This window comes from Urocitellus parryii, chromosome 11 (genome assembly GCF_045843805.1).
Source record: "Urocitellus parryii isolate mUroPar1 chromosome 11, mUroPar1.hap1, whole genome shotgun sequence".
NCBI lineage: Eukaryota > Metazoa > Chordata > Mammalia > Rodentia > Sciuridae > Urocitellus > Urocitellus parryii.
This window is the reverse complement of record NC_135541.1, coordinates 20677659-20700575: the sequence shown is the minus strand read 5'-3', so window position 1 is coordinate 20700575 and position 22917 is coordinate 20677659. Positions and strand designations below refer to the sequence as shown.

The 22917-nt window shown below is 41.1% G+C and overlaps 1 protein-coding gene across 6 annotated transcripts in view; it reads left to right on the top strand.

Moving 5' to 3' along the window:
• Positions 1–9434: 9434 nt before the first annotated feature.
• Positions 9435–22917, top strand: part of Phc2 (polyhomeotic homolog 2) — a 105317-nt gene continuing 91834 nt past the window's right edge. For 5 of the 6 annotated variants that reach the window (XM_026406809.2, XM_026406811.2, XM_026406810.2 and 2 more), the window contains exon 1: positions 9435–9535. The gene's annotated coding sequence lies outside the window, so the exon portion shown is untranslated. Of the gene's footprint in view, positions 9536–9597; positions 10364–22917 lie in introns of those variants that run through there. The other variant, XM_026406808.2, reaches the window with a different exon arrangement.

Below are 22917 nucleotides of genomic sequence, written 5' to 3'. Positions count from 1 at the left end.
TGAGGAGGAAAAGCTCTTTCCTCCAACCTACCAAAGGTTTAATTTGTAGCAGACTCTCCTTGTGATGCTTTTCTAGTATTCTTTTCTATCTTTTATGATCATGTGGCTGTCTGGTGAAAAATGTGCTTGTTGGGGTGACAAGAAGCCTTTGACTGTGCCCTGTATTCCAGGGGTATTGTTTAACCATATAGACAGTGATAGGAAGGATTTGCAGGAGAACTGAGATCCCTACCCTAGGAAAAGTGGCAGGGGCAAAATTATTAAGGAGGAAAGAAAAGAACACAGACATCAGAGTCAGACAGATGTAGGCCCACAGCCCAGCCCTGTCCCTTCTCATTGGATGACCTTGGTCAAGTTCATCTAATGCATGCCTTATTCTTCATACCTGCCAGGCCCCTGTACCTGACAGCTCTTCCCTCAAGTCCTTCAGAGGCCTCCCACCTAAAAGCAAGTCTCTGCCTGAACTCCTGTGCACCACCCAGGTCTTTTCTGTAGCACTAATTAGTATTTGGTCATTCAACTTGAGTATTTGATACTTATTTAAAATGCTTGAGACCAAAAATGTTTCAGATATTGGATTTTTTTCAGGTTTGGGGATACTTTGTATACAGTATCTTGGGGATGGGATACAAATTTAAACCTGGAATTCATTTGTTTCATATATACTTTATTCATATAACTGGGAAATTATTTTATACAATATTTTGACTTCAACCTGTCACTTGAGATTAAGCATGGAATATTCTACTCATGGTATGATGTTGGCATTCAAAATTTCAGATTTTGAAGGATTTCAGATTTGAAGTTATAGATTAGGGAAGCTCATCCTGTATATATTTATCTACTTGCCTCTTAATTTTTCATCTGTATTGTACCAATCTGCACTTTCCACGTTAGTTTTGTTCAGTACTATATCCTTGGCACTCAGCCAAAGACTGACATAAAGCTGCTACTCAAAATTTATCCAATATATGAATGACTGAATTAAAAAAGAACAAAGTTAAATTCTCTAACCCTTACCTGTAAACAGGGAGGATATTTAAAGCTTCTAATGAATAAGACAGAGGCAGTAAATATGGCAAACTGGCCAAGGTTCTCAGCCTGAACTTGAGGCACAGCCTGAACTTTGGAGGTTCCTGCTGGGCCAGATATCAACCCTTAGTTGCTAGAAGGTACAAAGGTCTAGGGAACCTCAGGGGAGAAACTGGGGGTCCCAGGGAGGTTAAGGAGAGTACTTAGAAGGCTTGGAGCAGGCTGGGCACAGTGGCACACGCTAGTAATCCCAGCAGCTTGGGAGGCAGAGGCAGGAAGGTCGCAAGTTCAAAGCCAGCCTCAGCAAAAAGGGGGGCACTAAGCAACTCAGTGAGACCCTGTCTGTAAATAAAATACAAAATAGGGCTGGGGATGTGGCTCAGTGGTCATGTCCCTCTGAGTTCAATCCCCAGTAATCACCACCCTCCCTCATAAAAAAGGCAACTTGGGTCAATAATCAATAGGAAAACATTTCACTAAACTAGCAAGCACTTGAGGCTGTACTGGTGCAAAGCAGCTAAATGTCAGCCACATCTGTAAAATGGAGACTTAACTGAGCACAGGAAGAGCTAGAGGAGATAACACACAGAAGCTCTGTGGCATGTAAAAGAGGCAGGCCTACAATAAAGGAAACCCTAGAAATTATCCATAATGCTAGGACACACATAGCTACACTCCACCTTCCTGCTCCTCATCCCCACCCCAGCCCCAAGAGAGACAGAGAGTCCTCATTGTCAATTCCAGGTGTGCAGGACGAGTCTGGCTCAAGGTGGAGAGGCCATCAGTGCCCCGGAATGGGGAACATGAAGGAAGAGAACAGTGCTGGACATCACAGTGGCAGAGCAGGCTGTGCCTCCAGAGAGTCCTCTGTTACTCGGGGAAGTTAGAAATAGGAGTCTCTCTCTTGAAAGCCTGGCCAGGCACCCAACTTCTGTTCAAGATTCCTCTGTATTCTTAAAGTTCCCTGACCCCAAAATTTCAGAGGCTCCAGAACTGAGGTAGGGATTTGGGTCTCAAGATTACAGACCATGGCCCTTGAATTTGCTTCTGTTTGAGTAATCCTTGGGCACAGACATCTTGAGCTGTTGGGGTCCTTCCCAAGTGGCACCTGCTACATCTGTCTTATATACAAGGAGGGATTACTATAAGGATAAGGAAAGAGTCACAGGACTCAAGGCTGGAGATGGTACTGGACCCCAGGATAGGGAAGCAATCTGCAAACTTAGTTTCCTGGGAAATCTGAGCAACGGTTCTACTTTTCTTCCTCACTACATACTGACTAGCTCTTTCTTTTTTCTGGTATGCATGGTGCCAACAGCTTCTGCCTATATATCATCTGCATACAAGGGAGGAGCTAGAAATAGCAGAAAGGCTGTGGGGGCCTGGAGATGGTATATGATTGGCTCAGCTTGGGTCAGATGCCCACTTAAGTCATTATCTGTGATCTGGAGTGAAGGGCAGAATCACAGGTATATTAGGCTACTCTTCTCCCAACCCTGTAGATGCAAGAGGGTCAAGGCCATTTATAAAGATATTGCACAAGCATTAGACACAGGTATTTTCTTCATGAGATATGCCCAATGTCACTCAGCTATAAAATGGAACACTGTTAGGGTTTAGATATGAGGTATCCACCAGAAGCTCATGTGTGAGACAATGCAAGAATGTTCAAAGGTGAAATGATTAGGTTATAAGAGCCATAACCTAACTGTATAGTGCATTAATCCACTGTTATGAATTAACTGGGTGGTAACTACAGCAGGTAGGGTATGGCTGGAAGAGGTGGATATGGGGGTAACTTTGGGATCTATATTTTGTCCCTAGTGAGAAGAGCTCTCTCTGCTTCTCTTCCTGGCTGTCAACTCCTGAGCCACATTCCTCTTCCACACCCTTCCACCATGATGTTCTGCCTCACCCTAGGCCCAGAACTATGGAGTCAGACAACCATGAACTGAACCTCTGAAACCATGAGCCAAAACAAACTTTTCCTTCTCCACATTGTTCTTATCAAGTCTTTTGGTCTCAGCAAGGAAAAAGATGACCAACACAAACATCAAGTCCCAGTGACTCCCAAGCTCTTTCCATTTTGTTCCAATTCAAGATTATGAAATGAAGGCCTCTGTGCCTGCAGGACACCAGAGGTAAAGTCCAGAGCCTCAGAATCCAAAGAGGGTTCAAGAACTGAAGGAGGTATTTTTAATACTGGTTTCCCTGCTAGTCTATAACCTGGAGAGGAGCCCGAACCTAACAAGAGGCCTGGTAGGTAGAAATTCTCAGTATTTGTAGAACAAAAGAACAAATGAACTAATAATGAATGACTGAGTGAACCAAGAACTGTGCTCCCACATCTCTTGTAGAGATGGATTTAAAAAAAAAAAGAAGAGAAAAGAAAAATTGATAACAATAGTAATAACATTTCTTAGTATTCTAAGAGACTTTGAAGGTTTAAATCATTATCATCAAGCCAATGAGCAGAGTATTATTATTCCCTTTTAAAAGTAAGATGCTGAGGCACAGAGAGGTTAAGAAAGACTCCCAAGCTCACTAGGTTGATGGCAGAATCATTACAAATCTAAGCAGCCTACTCCAGAGTCTCTCCTCAACCACGGCATCACACCATCTCCAAGATGCCAGCAGGTACCCCAGATTTAAGGAATCAGAATCTGGGGGTGGGCCCAGAGAATCTCTATTTTAAAAAGTTCACATGATTCTGATGCACAACCAGAATTACACCTACAAGTGCCAATCTAAAAAACAGCAGTAAGCCCAGGGCTGTGTGGCTACAACAAAGGAGGCTGTTTTGACTATTTTGAGGTTTATCTGATTCTATGAACATAAAGCCTGCTGAATGATCATATTGTCTTTGTGACAAGGGAACTCAAATCCAGATCAATGACAAAGAACCCTCTGGGGAGGGGACCCTTGAGCAGAAGACCTGCCCCCAGGAACTGCCTAGGAGATATTCTCTCAAGCGGTTCCAGCTAGCAGGCCTCTGTCCTCAGTAGAGTCAGGACTGGCCGTACCTGCCCTAGTTCCTGGACTTTGATCTCCCATCTGACCTCCTGTTCACCCCTGCTCTGATCTGGCAACTCCTGCTGGGTTGACACCCTCTCTGACCCCTGGCCTGCCCCAGTTTTCCGCCTCACTGCTCCAGGCTGATACCTTACCTCATGACAGCTCAGGCAGGACAATATTTGTATCAGCCACCAAGATTAAAATCGAAATGCCATCTCTTCTAATGATGTAGCGACAAATGGAATATTTGTTCCACTGTAACTCTGAGAGTGGAATTCAGGTATCTTAAACCAATTCAACACTGTCACTGAGCATGGGATATAGAAACAGAAATAGCCCTTGGCACAAGCTGGCACAACATGGGCTTTCATTCGTTGAACAAATGCTTTGTGAGGGCCAATTCCATGACAGTTACTGTATTAACACTGGGGGTGAAAAAGATGAACAAGTCATTGAGTCTGCCCCCAAGGAGTGCCCTTATGCCCAATTTTGCTGCCATATTCAGAGATGAGATCAGGCAGTTAATTGGACCCAAGAGAAGAAAGGTTATCAGATTTCACTTTCAGAGAAGGGGTGTTTGTAGCTTAATCCAAGGCTCCAAAGTGCTTCAAGTACTGGATCAGCTGATGGACACATGGGGAGGTTGGCAATGCCCCAGAGCACAGTTTTTAAACACTTAGATCTGTCTGTGCATCAGAGGTTCATGCCTAGAGGTATGGGTAGCCTTCCTAGAAGGCACCAAAAGGGCCCAGGAGTGGGGTTCAGGGTACCTGTTCTGTTCCTGGCTGTACTCTAACTTGATATGTGATCTTAGACAAAACTCACATTTGCTTTCTGGACCTCAGTTTCCCCAGACGATGTATTTTTTCCTCTCAGTGCCCAGATCCTCAAAGCTTATTTGGTAAATGTTTATGGAGTGAATGAGCAAATCTCCAAAGTCTTTTCCAGCTCTGGTATTGTAAGTCTATGTGCTGGAGACCTCTGAGAAAGAATGGAATTGACCAAGAAGAAAAAGGTTGATCCCCTTCCTGATGGGCCCTAGGTCATACTCTGTCCTGTCAGAGTGATCTGCCCTTCAAGGACCACCTCCTCTTTCTCTTTGTTCCCATCCTTTATTTTCTGTCTCCTTTCCACTCCACCCCATATTGTTGTGGGTTGAATTGTGTTTTCCCAAAAAAAGATAAATTCAAATTCTAGTCCCCAGTATCTGTGACTTTATTTGGAAACAAGGTCTTTGTCAATTAGGGTGGGCCCTAATCCAGTGATTGTGTCCTTATAAGAAAAGGGAAATTTGGACACAAATACACAGGTAGAACTCCATGTGACAACAGAGACAGAGGCTGAAGCGATGCATCCACAAACCAAGGTCTGCTGCAGCTTGCCAGCCATCACCAGGAGTTCAGAGACGCATGGAACAAATTCCCCCTCTGAGCCCCAAGAAGGAATCCACCCTAGTGATGCCAGATGTCAGACTTCTGGCTTCCTGAATTGTGGGAGAATCAATTTGTGTTGTTTTAACACACCCCAGTTTGCGGTATTTTGTCACGAAAGCCCCAGGAAACAAATACAATGCCATTATTTGGAGATTATCCCACTGATTAACAGAGCTCTCTGGTGGCCCTGACATCTCTACAATTATACACTGGAAGTGAGTCATCATTTCTACTGTGGATCTCTAAAACCAAGAAGCCTGACTTCCCTTGGGGAAAAGGATGAAGGAGGTCTTCCTCATGATTATTATCCAGAAGAGGATGCTGGATGGGTAAAGATTGCCAGGTGCTTTTTTTTTTTTTTCCCTCCCCACTAGGGACAGGCCAAGAATAAGGAGCTTTCATCACTGTAAGATGATGTCACATTTATTTTCATTCATTCATTAAATATATATGAAGCACTTACTATGCCAGGCACTGGTGGGAGACAGGACAGAGTGTGTAGATGGATGGAGGAGGAATGCTAAAGAAATAGAACACACATTCCCTGAGTTCTAAGAGCCAAGCTGAGTTGGAGGGGCCTCCATGCAGCCTGACTTGGGGATCAGATGGTCCTGGTTGGGATTCTGGCTCTACCACTGACTTCCATTGAGATCTTGGACAAGCTTCTTAATCTCCCTGGCCCTCAGGCTTACTGTGAGGATTAAATAAAATGATGTATAGAGCAGAGGGCCAGGATAAGTGCTCAATAAATATTTTGGAGAGCAAAGTTATTTCCAGAAACAGTTCACTAAAAGAGCAGGGTGATTTAGATCAGGCAGGACCCCTCATCACCTCTTGCCAGATACCATCTGACTGAATGCTCAGAGCAATTCTGGGAGGAAGTTCATCTCATTTTATAAATAATGAAACCGTAGCTCAGAGATATCAAGCAACTTAGCCAAGTTCATGTACACAGCAAGGAATGCAAAATAGAGCGCCTAAGCACACATTCTTCCTATTCCTGAGTGACATTTACATGCAAATCAGAAGGGGCTGGAGGGCAGCACATTGTTTGGGAGAGGGTCTAGGACACTTCACTGAAGGCTGCAGTGGCCTGCATAGAAAGCACATTTACCAGATTTACATTTTGTTTAATTACCAAATGTATCTTTAGTCCTTACCATAGGGTGTCCTAAGCACTCTATCTTAGAGCCTGTAAAATGGGCACTGTTGTTTGTTCCGTTTTACAGATGTGGATATTAAGACAGAAAGAGGTTAAGCAACTTTCCTAACATAGTACAGATATTGAGTCACAGAAGTCAGAGTGTGCACATAGTGGGGTACAGGGAGGATTGACACCCCCCCCACAAACACACACAAGCCACCCTTTGGTGCTATTGCTGCCATAAGACCATAAGTAATTTGACCCTAAAAGGTGAATGGCAGAATGGGGCTGTTTAGTTCTGGGACCTTCTGAGTCAACAGCTTCTCATCCCTGGTCCACTTCCTGAAAGCTTTTTGCGCCTCAGTTTTGGAAGCCCTTTGAGTACAAAGAGCTCATTTCCTGTGGCCGGGAAAGACGGGACAAGTTCCTGATGACAGCTCATCTCCCTCATTAAGGCGCTCATAAAAGTGTTTCAAGGAGGCTGACTTACAGCTCGACTGTTTGTCAAGATCCTCTTCTGCAAGGAGCCACTCGGGTAATTTGGTGCTAAGAGATGTGCAAGAGAAACCAGCTCTTTTGAGTCCAGGAATTATTTATGGTCCCAAGAAGAGAGTATGTCATTTGGAGAGATAACAAGACTTCACCAGCACAACAGGCTATTTAATGTGCCCGAGGGATTCGAGGCAGGGTGAATGTGTAACCGATGTGATTCTGCAATCTGTATTTGGGGTAAAAATGGGAGTTCATAACTCACTTGAAACTAATGTTTGAAATATGATATGTCAAGAGCTTTGTAAGGTTTTGAACAACCAATAAAAAAATAAAATAAAATAAGAAATTTAAAAAAAAAATTCCAAAACCAGTTAGGAAGGCTTGAGAGACACTGTCGTACATGTGGGTTGTCTGTTTTGAAGAAAACTTTTGGGACCATGACAGAAAAGACAATAGCTAACAATTACAACAGTTAACCCCTAGGCCAGGATCTGAACTAAATGTTTTTTGTACAGTAATTCATTTAATTCTCACAATCTTCCAATCCTATTTTCCAGATAAGGAAATCTAGGCACTGAGAGGTTATATAATTTTCTTGAGATCACCCAGCCGATGAGTGGCCAAGTCAAGATTTTAATCGAACCACATCTGAGTCTATGTTTGTGCTCTTAAGCATCAAATAGTCATAATTTAGAGAGAATTGGGTTTTAAGTCAGTCCAGTAAAGTGGAAAGCATGTGTACACACACACACACACACACACACTTTTCAAATTCTTTTCAATGCCTATACAGTTTGGCATATTTCATTTAAGACTTCAGGTCCCGTCCAGTCATTCATATATAGTACTTTAAACTTAAGAGAAATACTGAGCTAAAAATATCTCTATGCAGATGTTTGTGCTTTTAAGCTAACCTGCCTCTAGGTGAGCTATGGAATCCACAGGGATGAAAATAAAGAGAATTCTAGAGTGCACCTATCAACCCAGTGACTTCTCTTTTAATATTTAGCCTCTGTAACCTTAGCACATGTCACTTGTCACAAGATATACTTGCTATAGGATTAAGAGATAAGTTTACATCTTGAAAGTTCTATTAGAGAAAGGAGTTCTAATGCCCAATCCTAAATTAAATGACCCTGGTGTAATGAAACTCCACAAGGCTATCTTTGGAGCCAGACAAACCTGGATTTGAACCCTAAATCTGCTATTGGCTAGGCTGTGTAACCTTGGGCAATTTGTTTAATTTGCAAAAGTTTCTTAATCTGTAAAATGGTTTCACCGATAATACTGCATTGAGAAGGCCGAATTTAAAAGTTTCTAAAGAAATCAGTTTGAGAATATATGAATAATAATAATTAAGCTGGGCGAGGAGGCACAAGCCTGTAATCCCAGCCGCTTAAGAGGCTGAGGCAGGAGGATGGCGGGTTCAAAGTCAACCTCAGCAAAAGAGGAGCACTAAGCAACTCAGTGAGACTCTGTCTCTAAAATAAAATAGAAAATAGGGCTGGGGATGTGGCTCAGTAGTCAAGTGCTCCTGGGTTCAATCTCTTGTACCCCCCAAAATAATAATAATAATTAAACCTTAGCTATTGATAGCTATCTGAACTAAGGGAGGTCATATCCCCTCTCTAGGCCTCATTTTCCCACATCAGTAATGTGGCTATATCTATTCTGCCTGCTAATCTCAAAAGTCATTGCAAGAAAACAGTAAGGAACTGGGCAGCTCATATATGAGGATTTTCTCAACTGCTTGGGATACCTGGAATTGTGAAGAGGTGTTGGGAGACCCCTACTGGAGAAAAAACTCAGGAGAGTCCTGGGCCTGAAGTCAGATCTACACCTTTGCTGTTTGGTGTGGTTGAGTGACTTTGGATGAGTGACCTAATTTCTCTGGGACTCCGTTTTTCCTATATCAAGTGAGGTTAATGGTACAAACTTCTCAGGGTTACCCAGAGAATCATATTCGGCAGAAAAGTATTAAGCACGTGATTAAGTACTCCGTAAGTATTTGCTGAATCTGAATCTCGTTGGGTGATCCAAACTCAGCCCCTCTCCCTACGTGGGATGGGAAAAGTACTACGCGGTACTGCCAAGCGGAGCTCAGGTAGAGGAGATGCTCCCGGGGGCCAGCGGACTCTCCACTCCCCCGCCCAGTCGTTGCCATGGCCACCGGTTCAGGTCGGGAGCAGCAGGGAGGCGTGTTTAGCCCAATCCCCGCCTTTCCAGAGTGACTATTGGCTAGAGCAGCCACGTGACAGCGCTGGCATGCTAATATATGGTAATAGCCCCCACGCCCCTCCTCCCCGGGCCGCGTCCGAGTAGCCAGCAGGGTGCGCGGCGCCGAGCCGAGGGGGCGGGCTGAGGGGCGGCCCCCGGGAGAGAGCGGCCAGGTGGAGGAGGAGCGCGAAGGCGACCGCAGGTAACGGGCGGGCGCGTGCGCGCTGGGGTCGGCTCGCGGCGGACCGGCAGCTCGCGGGGGACTCCCGGCGCCGCGCTGCCGGCTTAACCCTTTGGGCACCCAGCTGTCACGGAGCAGCGGGGCGCGGCGGCAGGGCCCGGCCGCGCGAGGCGGGGCATTGCCGTGGGCATCGGCGGCAGGCGGCGGACGGCCTGACCCGGGATCTGCAGCGCGGGGCCCGCGCGGGGACTGAGCAGCCCGGGCGGCGACCTGCTGACCGCGGCACGCCGGGGCCCGGGACCCAGCCGAGAAGTGGGCTGCGGCGAACTCTGCGGCCCGGGTTTGCGGGAAGCTGCGGGGAACCGGCTGAAGTCCTGGCACTCGCGCGCTTTAGGGAGCGGGGATCCGGTCCGGCGCAGAGGCCCGCCTCAGCAGCCAGTGGCCTTCGCGGCCTGCGTCTCCGCCACTGTCCCGCAGAGTGCGGGGGAAACCGGGGGTCGGGCCTGACCACGGCGCCCCCTCCTCAGCCGCGGCCTGACAGTCCAGCCGCCGGCACTTTTGACCCAGAGTCAAGCCTGGGGTCGGGCACGGGGAGGGGGGAATCCTGCGGGAAGAAGGCGAGATTGGTGCGTGGGGTCACCAGCCAAGGGAACCCCGTTGTTGGTACTGGGAGGAGAGGACAGTCCCCTTAAGGAAACACAGGCCCCAAAGTATGAAAAGGAAATTTACCCAAGAAAGGCACTGGCCCCTTGTTTTCTGTGCTGGGTGATGACCTGACACCCATGGAAAAAGGTCACTGCGGGACACCTGGATCGGGTCTGTCATGTACAGAGGAAGCAGCTGTTTTACGTGAGTTTCTAACAAATTTCTTATGAGGAAAGATTTAAATTCATCTTTCTCCCCACCCCCCTCCTAGGACTGCTACAGAAGTGACGTCTTTTAATTATTCCCCCTCCCCCAATTCACTAAGACTGGCGGCAGCTTTAGGCTCACAGTGTAATTTAGCTTTCACTGCAATAGAAATGGTAGGATGGGAGATGTGCCACTAATATTTAGTTTGCCCTGGGAGTTTTCCTGTTAGGGAAAATTTTTTCATCTCCCATGGTGATGAAAAACCTACTAATGTACCAGTCATATCAATAGAGTTTCATTTATGAGTCTAAAGCCTTTTCTTCAAAATCAAGGGAAAATGTGGTTACACATGTAAAGTACCAGGAACCAAATTGATTTTTGCAAATGAAGTGCAAATTGCACTTCCGTGTTGCTCTTGATGTCTTTTATCACACAATAAACACTTGGCGTATGCCAGGCACTCTGCTATGTCTTGGGGATGCCATGATAAATAAGATAATTAGTCCTTGTCCTCAAAGAAGTAGTGGGAGAGACAAAATTGTTAGTAAAAGTGATAGCAGCATAATAGAAGAGGGCACAATTAACTGTGTAGAAGATCAGGGAAGAACACACTTAAGCAAGGTGATAAAGGATGAATAAGAGTTTGCTTTGCAAGGAAGAGTGAAAGGACTTGAAGAACAACCAAAGCAGAAGGACCAGTGAATGCAGCCACTTAAAGAACAGTTTCTCTGGGGAATGGCTTCATATTGTAACTGTGGCATTTTCCCTTTCTCTACAACATGCCTTTACCAATATTACCTAGAATTTCTCACTTCTTATTACAATTTTCCAGTGGTATTTGTTTTTCTCCCTCATATTTTACCCTCATCAGTTTTTCTGAGCCTCATTCCTGGTCTTTGTCATCTATATCTTGGCAAGAAAGTTTCCAACAAGTGGAAGTAGAAACGGGGTAGTTTACAAGACTTCCAAGGTAGAGGGCCTGAAAACTGGGCACTAGAAGCAGCCTCCTAGGAGGACAGATCTAAGCCATACAAAAAGAGAAATGCAGGTCATAGCCAGGGAAGCAATGCTGGATGTCAAATCTGTGAGACCTAGGGAAATGAGTAATAGGATCAGAAACTAGAAGGATCTGGATCAAAAGAGGATTGGACTGTGCCCGGAGTTAGGGCAAGCCCATTGGGGACAGGCCATGAATCACGCAGGTGAGTCAGAACCCACTGTGGTGTAAAACAGCTGTAGATCTGACAACTTCAAACACCTGGGCAGAAAAGGACAGTGTTTTTTCCTTGGGAAACTATTTCCAGTGCTGTCTCCTTTCTATTCTCTCTTCCTCTTTACTACTTATCCTCTTAATCCCAATTTCTACCCATGATTCACTTTTGTAGGATTTCTTTTACTAAGGTCTTAACTAAGAGAGCAGAGAAAATCCTATTCTTCTGCCTTAGCATGTATCTCCAGAACTATAAATAGTCCATTTTACCTCATAAGCCATCAACTTGCCAGCCTATTTTTACTTTCTGGTCATTTAGAAACAGCACAAGGGTAGGTGACAAAGTTGTAAGATGGACCTTTTCCCCAGAGCTCATCTAATGTTTGAATCATTAAAGTCCTTTTAGCTTTACATAATTCAAAATTTGTTTTTAGAATGAACTGTGGAGATTTTTTGACATCTCTTGTGAACTACATTACAGATTAAGCTGTGTAAAGAAGGTAACTCAGGGGTGATGTGCCTAAAGTGCTTTGCTAAGATTGACAGTTGTGTAAGTTCTAGAAAATCATGGGTAGTACTTAAGCAATCTTCTCAGTATATTTACTGAACACCTGCTTGTGTGCAAATACTGTGCTGTATTTGTGCTTTGGAGGAGACAGGAAAATGAGAGAGGTGATGTGGTATGGGGTTATTCTCAGTTAACTAGGATTTAGATCCCAGTTCTTCCAGTTACTTGCTGCATAATTTTGGGCAAGTTGTTTGACTTCTGTTTCTTCATCTGTAAGAAAGCCACCTACCTCATACTATTTTGAGGAGTAAATGAAATCACAAAGATAAAGCATTAATTCAGCACATTTTGGAGGTACTAAACATGTGTTATTTTAGGAGTTGAGAAAGAAAAAGATCATCATGCTGGTTATAGTGGTGCATACTTATAATCCCAGCTACTTGGGAGGCGGAAGCAAGAGGACTGCAAGTTCAAGGCCAGCTTCAGCTACTTAGCAAGATCCTGTCTTAAAACACAAATATTAAAAAGAGCTGGGACTGTAACTCAGTGATAGAGCACTTGCCTAGCATGTGTGAGACTGGGTTCAATCCCTAGTTCTGGTTAAAAAGAAGAAGAAGAAGAAAAAGAGGAGGAGGAGGAGGAAGAAGAAGAAGAGGAAAGAAGAAATAGTCATGAATTATCTTAGGGCTTCAATTTTAAAAGGAAAGGGAAGAGGGGCTGTGGTCGTGGCTCAGAGGTAGTACACTTCCCTGGCATGTGTGAAGCACTGGGTTCGATTCTTAGCACCACATAAAAATAAATAAAATAAAGGTCTATAAACAATATATATATATATATATATATATATATATATATATATATATATATATATAAATATATATTTATACACACACACACACATATATATATATGTATTTTTTTAAGGAAAGGGAAGAGAAGGGAAGGGAAAGAAAGGAAAAGATCAACATGAGCTATGGACTATGATTATCAAAGAAAGCTTTTTCAGAACTATGGTGAATTCTGTTGGAAGGAAAGTGGACAGGATTTCCTGATGGGAAAAATAATGTTCATTAAACATTAGGTGGGGATATAGATGAAAGTTTCAGGCATCAATTAATGAGGTTAGCCAGTCTGGCAAGATCAGAGGATTTAAGTAGAAAAGTGTGATACTGGAAGAGTTTATTGAAGACATATTGTCACAAGCACTGAAACGCTGTAGATGATGGAAAGCAGATTTTTGGTTAGGAAAATATGAGGTCATGAAAATAATATTTTAAAAAGATTCTCAACAGTCATATGGAGAATAGACTTTAATAAGGAGAGAAAGAAAATTTTACAACCAGTTAGTTGGCTATTTAAAGGATGTTAGTGTGAGGGGATCAGAAATTGAATAAGGGTATTGCAGTGACAACAATAAAAATGTGTCTAATAAGTATTATAAAGGAGAAATGAACTAGACTTTGTGACTGATTGGATAAGGAGGGCAAGAGATAAAGTAGCATCAAATATAGTCTTGACCCTAGGCGAAGGATCAGCAAAAATAGGACAGAGGAAGGAAAGCCAGGGGAGAAGAGGAGATGCTAATATCCTGAGAGAATGCTAGACTTTTCAGTGGACATGCCCCACAAGTGTTTGGAATTTGGGGGCTAATGGTCAAAAGAGGGAAGATAGGGAATTGTATGTAGAGAAGGTAGTAACTGAAGTCACATGGTTAGCTGGGTTCACCACTGATTATGGCATAAAAATGGAGGTATAGAGAACCAAGGATTGAGGCTCAGAGATTAGCCACACTTAAGGATAAGGAGGGGAAATGGAGCTAGTACGGCAGAAAACAAGAAATATTAGAAAGGCAGAAGGACTCATTTATTCATCTAAGGCGTGCCTCCTGTTCACCACTATTTGTGGTGCCCTGGTGGATGCATGGCCATGCTGCTAACCATGAGAGTGCAGCCTCACAGAAGTCATGAGAAAAAGGGTTTCAAGCTGGGAGAGTGGGTCCATAGTAAGAAACAATGCAGAAAACACGGGAAACATCCATTATATTTAGGAGATAGGAGGTCAGAGTAACTTTTTGAAAGTGATAACTTTGATTTGGTGGGGGCAGAGAAGCATAGATATTAAAAGCCAAAAAGGCGGAGGTGGGGGGGAATTGTAGCATGAGACGCAGATAAGAAATGGAGACAGCATGTAGATTACTCTGTATATGTTTGGCAATAAAAGGAAGAAAAAATAGGAAAATGGTTAGAAAAAGTAGCAGAATCAAAGAAAAGATTTAGTCCTCCCTTTGTGCCTCATTATTTTGTTCTAAACTGGTGTTCTTTTTCTTTTGTGACCTTAATAGCAAGTCAACAATTCATTTCTTCAACTTACTGTTTTAATAACTATCTACCTGTACATTACACTGAACAGTAATAATATAGTTACCATTTATTAAGTGCTAGGCATTGTGCTAAGCATTTTATATATTCTATTAAATATCCCATTTAATTCTCACAAGCTGGATTCTAATCACACAACCTCTTGGAAACATGGAGAGGTGAAATACATCGCCTACGATCACATAGCTAATGAGTGGCAGAGATAGGATTTTGATCCAACTCTGACTCTTCAGCTTTTCTACAGGACCATGCCTTGCTGTCTCCAGCTTCACGGACATGCAACCTGTGCAGTCTCCCAAGACCCTGTATTTAGAGGGGCCCTGTGCCTGATTTAGTGCTCTATTGTTGCTGGCTTGCAATTTCAGTGATTTTTAACAAGGGGTGCTGCGTTTTCATTTTGCACTGGGCCCCACAAATCATGTAACCATTCTGGCTGGGGTATCAGTGCTGTCTTTAGGTGTAAAGCTGGGAAAGTGTGCCAGCTGTAGCCTTTATTTTGGTCAAGTGGCCCAGAGTCCTTGCTGTGTCATGATGAACAATCACATTTTCCTGTCTTCCTCTCATTTTGGTTTGGTGGTATGAAGGGGAAAAGGAGATAATTTGAATTTTAAGTGGATTCCCGGTCAGTATGAAAAGAATAGAGAATGAAGAGACAAGGAATTATTTACTCAAAATGACTTCTGGAAACTCATCCATTATATTTCAAAGGTATTATTTGATAAAGGTATAATCCTGTGCTATTTTACTCCCAATGTAAATAAAACATGAGTTCATTTCTGTTTCCTTTGTAGTTAGATGTACCCATGTGTCTATGGAAAGCTAAGGAGACCACTTTTCAAACTAATGAAACAGAAATTAGAGTTGGACAGTTTTTCTGTGACTTATCTGTTCTCTTCTGGTGCCTTTTTACCCAGACTGCCACCACCCTTTCACTCCCAAAGCACAGACTTCCCTGTTTACCCATAGTGTCTGGAATGCTCATTTTCTGCTCTTGCCTTTATTGCTCATTCTGTTAAAATTTCATGTACTCCCACAGACCATGAAAAACAGAAAAACTTTTTTTTTTACATCTTCTTTCTTTTTTGCCTTTGCTTGAACCTGAAAAATTAAAAAATTAAAATTTTATGGTTTTAGTGATTATTATTCTCTTGAAAACAATTTTTACTCACCTTCTCTCTCCTCCTATTCTCTATCTCCCTGAGTAATGATTTAACCAAGTACTAACCAGGTCTTGACACTAACCAACCACTTGACCTAGTCCTACGCCAGCCAACCCAGATGTCCTCATGGAGGAAATCAGACAGGACTGAGATTGTGTTTCCTCCTTCCCTTACCTATCTCCTTCCTGTTTGGAATGTTTGTTTTCCTTTCCTATTCCCAACATGGACCAAGTAAACCTAAGAAAATGTGAGATTAAAAATATGAAAAGATAGGCTGGGGATGTGGCTCAAGCGGTAGCGCGCTCGCCTGGCATGCGTGCGGCCCCGGTTCGATCCTCAGCACCACATACAAACAAAGATGTCGTGTCCGCCGAGAACTAAAAAATAAATATCAAAAATTCTCTCTCTTTAAAAAAAATTAAAATGTATCTCTTGACAGCAGTGTGTGGTTTCAACTGTAGAAGCCATGCATAGCTTTAAAAAAAAAATATGAAAAGATTTCCGGTGCAGTATAACTTATGGCATACCTGATGAGGCAGTTTAGGCGGCTACGTGTTCTCCACATTCTCTTGTTTGTGCTATGATATTGCTGCATAAGAAATTACTCAAAGTTTATCAGCTTAAAACAATCAGCTCCTTTATCTTTTAAGGCTCTATTCAAGCATTACTTCTCGGAAACACATCCATCTTGCTTTAATTGACTTAGTATCTTTCCTCTCTGGTCCTCCTTTGTATTTTAACATCTCATGATAGCCTTTACCAAATTTTATAATTTCTAGGGACTGTGTCTTTTTCATACCTATAGCTCCAATTTCTAAAACTATTCCTTGAACATGATAGATGCTTAATAAATGGTTGTTGAACAATCTTAAGGATAACTACTACCTTTCTTATCTTTTACACTACTCTTTAGAAAACTTAGGTATACTGCAAAGTATCCAGCCTTGTGCCCTAGGATAAATATATCTTTGTTCATCTTCCCATCTATAGATCTATTGTCACTGAAGGTAAAAATGTAAAGGTTTATGTCAAGGACTACTTGACATGCCAGCTCTCTGGCTCTAGTGAGGACTCAGCCTTCTCTCACTCTGTGAATCCCTGTGTCATCCCTTCTCTAAAACCAGTTCCAGATCTCATATGAAATCATATAGTTTCAAAGTCAACATTGGTTCACTTTTCAAATATTTAACTTGAGACTTTATAAAGGCAGGGTCTGTGTCTGAGTGTTAGTTGCTATATTCCCAATACCTGGCACTAGAAGCTACTTAAATACTTGATGAATGAATTAATGGAACTCTTTTCTTATGCCTATTCCTGCTATCCACGTGCTGACTTCTCATATGGCCTAGACTTTCTGCCCTGGTCCTTAATTCTTTTCTCCAATGCATAACGTAGCTTACTTAGAACTAAGTTACCTTGTTGTCTCTTGGTCTTCCTAACTAATATTGGCCAGATGCCCTTGGGACAATATTCTTTTCTTTACCTCTAACCAGAAACATTTAGCATATGTATTCTGTTTTAAAATATTGAACTAAAGAAAATTGCACTCAAATTTCTAAAGTGAATATGTCCTTTTTAAGAATGAGTTTGGGGGGCTGGGATTGTGGCTCAGAGGCAGAGTGCTTGCCTCATATGTATGGGGCACTGGGTTCGATCCTCAGCACCACATAAAAATAAATAAATAAAAATAAAGGTATTGTGTCCATCTACAACTAAAAAATATTTTTTAAAAAAGAATGAGTTTTGGGCATAAACCAGGGTCTAAACTTTTTTGTAAGTTTATTGGACTGATTGACTTGTAAGCTTCAGCAGCTCAATGCAAATTAATTTTTATACCAACCAGTGAATCAAAGGAGGGGAGGAAAATGAATGGATGTGTAAATATGGTTGCCAGGGCAACTTTTCCTGACAGAAGAGAGACCTCACAGGAATTTATACCGTCCCTAAGAAGCAATGTAACCTGATCTTCCTCTGTTCTTTCTGATGGGAGAAGGACATGAAGAAACCATAGGTGCAGATAAATGGGGCTTGAGACTTGGAGACCTAAGGTGTAAGTTCTCCAAGTTAGTGGAGTTCTTCAGGGCACCTGACAACTAGCATAAGGCTCCTGTTCCTTTTAAGGAACCATCTGGAAATGCAGAATTTCTGTGAACCCATCTCTGAAATAGTATTTCTTTATTCAACAGTTATTTATTTGGCATTTTCTAAGGTCCATTGCCCAGAAGGAAATATAATTGTAAGAGATTAATAACTATTTGGAGGTAATGGATTACACCTAGTGAATGTTCCTTCAATTTTGCTGTAAATTACTTCTTTGAATAGAGGATGACATGGAATTAATTAAATATTTAATGTTTTATAAAAAATAAAATTGACTTCTGTAGAAAAAACATAACACAAGTGTATCTTGTGCTGTATTTGTGTTCTTCAGCCATTGCTCCTGAGAACAGCCTAACTTGCTGATTCGTAAAGCTTTACCCTAAGGTAGAAGTTCATCTAGTGGCAGTGTCACCTTTACTGTGGATTTAGTAACCATGAAAGACAAGTCCATCTTCTTAAAGGCTAAAATCACAAAACTCTCCTTATTTTTGCTATAGTTGGTGGGTAGATTGAGAATTTAAAATCTTGTCTGCAAGATGTGATTGAAATATCAAACCTTGCCCCATATCTGAAGCCTATTATTCACTGCTGCTTTACTTTTCTTTTCACTTTTATTTTGTGTTCAGTTATAATAAGGCTGGCATTTGTTTGAAGAAAAAAAACATATAACTTTAAAGCCTTTTAATCCTTTAATGTACTGAGGTTTTGTTTGGTGCCTGCTAGCTTTCATTGGCCTGCAGGGAGGCAGGAGGTGAGGGTAGCAGCAGGGACACTGAAGCCAGAATGCTTGGGTACCAGCCTGCCTCTGCCACTCTTTAACTGTGACCTTCATTCTTCAAGTCTCACTCCGTGCTTCCTTCTTCTTTTGTATATTGGGAATAATCATGGCTCCTACTTCTAAGAATTATGGAACTCGATAGGTTAATACATGTAAGGTGCATAGAAAGCACTTTGTAATTTTTTTTTTACTATTTCCTGTGACCTCCAAGATAGTAGAGTTGATTCCCTTTAAAGGAAGAGAAAGTTGAGATGTATAAATGTATAATAACTTCCCCAAAGTTGTTCAGTAAGATTGAGCTCATTATTCTTATACTTAGTGTGGCACTGAAATTTCCTATTCTGCTTTATAAAAGAGAAAGATATTGAGAATTAGAGTAAAAGGGAAGAATTTTGCTTTTGGAGCATTTTGACATAGAAATTACTTCACAAAAGACACTGAAGCACATGAAAATGAATTTTCTCTCTCAAAGGCAGAATGAATGTGAGAAATGATTGGAATAAATATAAGAGAATATCATTTTGAGCCAGGGTTGTAGTATATCCAGCCCTGTTATTGATAACAGGGAACTATTGGATGGGGCAGTTCAACAGCTGCCAATCATGTCAAAATCTTCTAACTATAGAGGTGAACTTACCCATCCCTCACAGATTTTTAGTATCCCATTCTGTCTTGTTCACCTGAATATATAAGCTTTATTTCTATTTTGGGCCTTTAAATCTATTTATTTATCCAAGAAACATCTTTAAACTTCATTACCTCATTTTTATGGATGCTAAGATGGACACAACCCTACCCATAGGTCTCTAGAGACAGACACAGAAATTTTAATTCTATACTGTGGTTAGTGTCATTACAGGAATATGGGTAAGAGGTCCGACAGCTTACTAGAGGGACCACTTGGCTCTGCAGAGAAATGTTAGGAAAATTTTTCTGGCAAAAGTGACTTTTGAGATGATGATTGACCCATAGGGAGGGACTTCCCAGGCCAACAGGAGGCAGTATGTGCCTAAGTGGGGCATCTGCCGGTGAGAGCATATGTGGGAACTCCAGACAACCATGAGGATGGCAGTGCAGCATGAGCGGGGTAGTCACAGAAACCAGGTGATGATGCTTTACTAAACCACCTCAAGAGTGGCATGATCAGATTTGCCTTTTAGGAAGATCACTTGTGGCATCACTGTTCCCAATTATGTTGCTTGGTTCGTTTTGAGGTTAAATATTATGAAGACAGGAACCAACTAATATAACCCGGATAGTAATTTCAGCAAACACAGATGAAGTACTTACCTTGTGCCTGGTTCTGGTATAAGCAATTGAAATATATTTATTCATTTTATCCTCGTAACAACTATACTATTATTATCTCCATTTGTAGATGGGAAGTTTAAAGCACAGAGAAATTGGTAACTTGGTAAAAGTCAAGTGACTAGCAAGTAGGAGGGCTGAGACCTGAACCCTGGCAGTCTGGCGCCCACAGTCCATGCTGTTGAGCACTGTGCCACACAGGGCATTACACTTGGGAACTGGTCAACAGAAGACATGTGACAATGTCTAGTCCTTTCACTCCTCCAGCTCCTCCCTCTTCTTTGTGTTTCTGATTTTTGCTGTGTTTTTCCTCTTTCGTTATCTTTTACCATTAATATCTTTTTATCCTTTATTAATATCCTTGTATAGTTTTGGTATCAGGGTAACTCTGAGTAGGCAAGAGTTTCCTTCTTTTTCTGTTTTCTGGAAGAGTTCATATAGTGTTGGCATTATATCTTCCTTTTTTTTTTTTTTTTTTTTTTGGTACCAGGAATTGAACCACCCAGCACTGAGCCACATCTCCAGCCCTTTTTATTTTTGCTTTTGAACCTGAAATCCTCTTACCTCAGCCTCCTGAGCTACTGGGATATGGCATGCACCACCATGCCCTGCCCTTTCTTGAATATTTAATACAATTCACCAGTGAAGTTATCTGGGTTTTCTGGACCATGAGTTGTCCTTGTGGAAAGGTGTTTAAGCCAAGAATCAAGGTTCTTTAGTAGATTCAGGGGTATTCAGGTTTTCTCTGTCTTCTTGAGTGAACTCAGATAGTTTGTGTCTTTACAGGAGTTTATCCATTTCACCTAAGTTGTTTAATTTATTGGCATAAACTACTTTATACTAGTGTCTTATTGTCCATTAGTATCTGTAGAATTCTTTCATTACTACTATTGATAATTTTTGTCTTCTGTTTTGTTTCTGATCCCTCTCACTAGAAGTTTATTGATATTATTGATCTTTTTCAAAAACCCAACTTTTCATTTCATTGATTTTTATCTGTCATTTTTCTGCTATTTCATTAATTCCAATTCTCATTAATATTTCTTTTCTTATGCTTACTTTGTATGTTATTTGTTCTTCTTTTTCTAGCTTCTTAAGGTTTGAGACCTTTCTTCTTTCCTACTATAGGTATTTATTCCTATAAAATCCTTGTATTAGCTATATCCCACAAATTTTTTTCTGTCATGTTTTTATTTTATTAGGTTCAAAATATTTTCTGATTCTTCTTTGACCCATGAGTTATTTTGAAGCACATTGTTGGTTTCCAAATACTAGGGATTTTCCTACCAGCTTTTTCTTGTCAGTTCTAAGTACACTTCTGTTAGGCTCAGTTAATATATTTTGTATGATTTCAATTCTCCCAAATTTAATGAGTCTTACTTTGTGGTTCAGAATGTGAATTCCATTGTCATTAAGTAGAGTGTTCTATATATCTATATTAAGTTAGTAGTGTTATTCAATTCTTTTGTATTTTTATTAATTTTAATGTCTGCTTGATCTAACAATGACTAAAAGAGGAGTTTTGAAACTTCCATCTATAAATGTAAATTGTCTTTTCCTCCTTTTAGCTCTACGAATTCTCCCCTTATGTGTTGTGAAACTGTTGCTGGGTGCATGCACATTTGGGATTGTATGCCCTTTTGATGAATTGGCCCTTTTGATTAATTGACCCTTTTATCATTATAACATTATCTTATTTTTCCCTAGTAATATTCTTTGTTCTGCAGTCTACTTTGTTCAATTTTGATAAAGTCATTTTGGCATGTTTTTTATTTGCATGGTATATTTTCTCCACCATTTTATTTTTAACCTATATGTGTCTTTATATTTAAAATTGGTTTCTTATAGAGTGTGTATATTTGCCTTTTGATCCAATATAACAATTTCTTCCTTTTAATTGGAATGTTTATTTATATTTATATCTGTCATAATTATTGGTATGGTTGGTTTTAAATTGATGATTTTGCTATTTTTTTCTGTTTACCCCATCTATTCTTTTTTTTTTAATTTTTTCTCTTATTTTAGATTGAGTTTTTTATTTATAACTCCATTTTATCTTCATTATTGCTTATTGCCTGCTGTAGTTTAGATCTAAAATGTCCCCAAAGGCCCTTGTGATGAAGGCTTGTTCCCTAGCATGGTACTATGGGTAGGTGGTGAAAACTTTAAGAGGTGGACCCAGTGGGAGAATGTAGATCACTGGTGGTGTGCCGCAGCAGGGACTGTGGGACCGAGGTCTCTTCCTCTCTCAATCTCTTTCACTCCCTGCTATGAGATGATCAGGCTTCCTCCCCCACATGCTCCCACCAAGATATTCCATGTGACTACAGGCTCAGAGCAATGGGACCAATCAGTAATAGACTGAGACCCCCAAAACCATGAACCAAAAGAAAACATTTCTCTCTATAAGTTGATTATCACAAGTATTAGTAATAGGATGCAAACACATTGTCTTTATGTCTTTATCATTTTTTAGTGGCTGCTTTTATAATTTCTCTTTTATTTATTTACATGTTCAAATAATATTGTATCACTTTGTATATACTGAAAGTACTTTAAAACTTTACACTGCCATTTTCCCTCTTCTGTCTGCTATTGTCATATATTTCATTTAATATGCTATCACTTTTGCTTTAAATAGTTGATTATTTTTAAAAGATATTTTAAAGTGGGAAAACAAGTAACCCACCTGTGTACTGTTTCAGACATTCTTTATTTCTTTATGTTATTGAATGCCATGACCTTGGTAAATTCACTTTGGTTCCAAAAGGTTTTGAGTATCTTCCTTAGAATTTTCTACAAGTTCAATCATGTTGTCTGCAAATAAAAAGTTTTTCTTCTTCCTTTCTAATCCTCATGCCTTTTTTTACCCATCATTTTGTATTTTGTTTTTTGGGACAAGGGATGCTCAACCTGTACTTTGTTTTTTGTTATCAGTTTCCTTTAGCTTCAAGAACTTCTTTTCATACTTTTAGTAGTGCAAATATGCTAAAATTAATTATTTCCATGTTCATCTGTCTGAAATGTTCTATTTTATTTTCATTTTGAGAGATAGTTGGCTGGGCAAAGAATTCTAGCTTGGCAGGGTTTTTGTTTGCTTGTTGTTGTT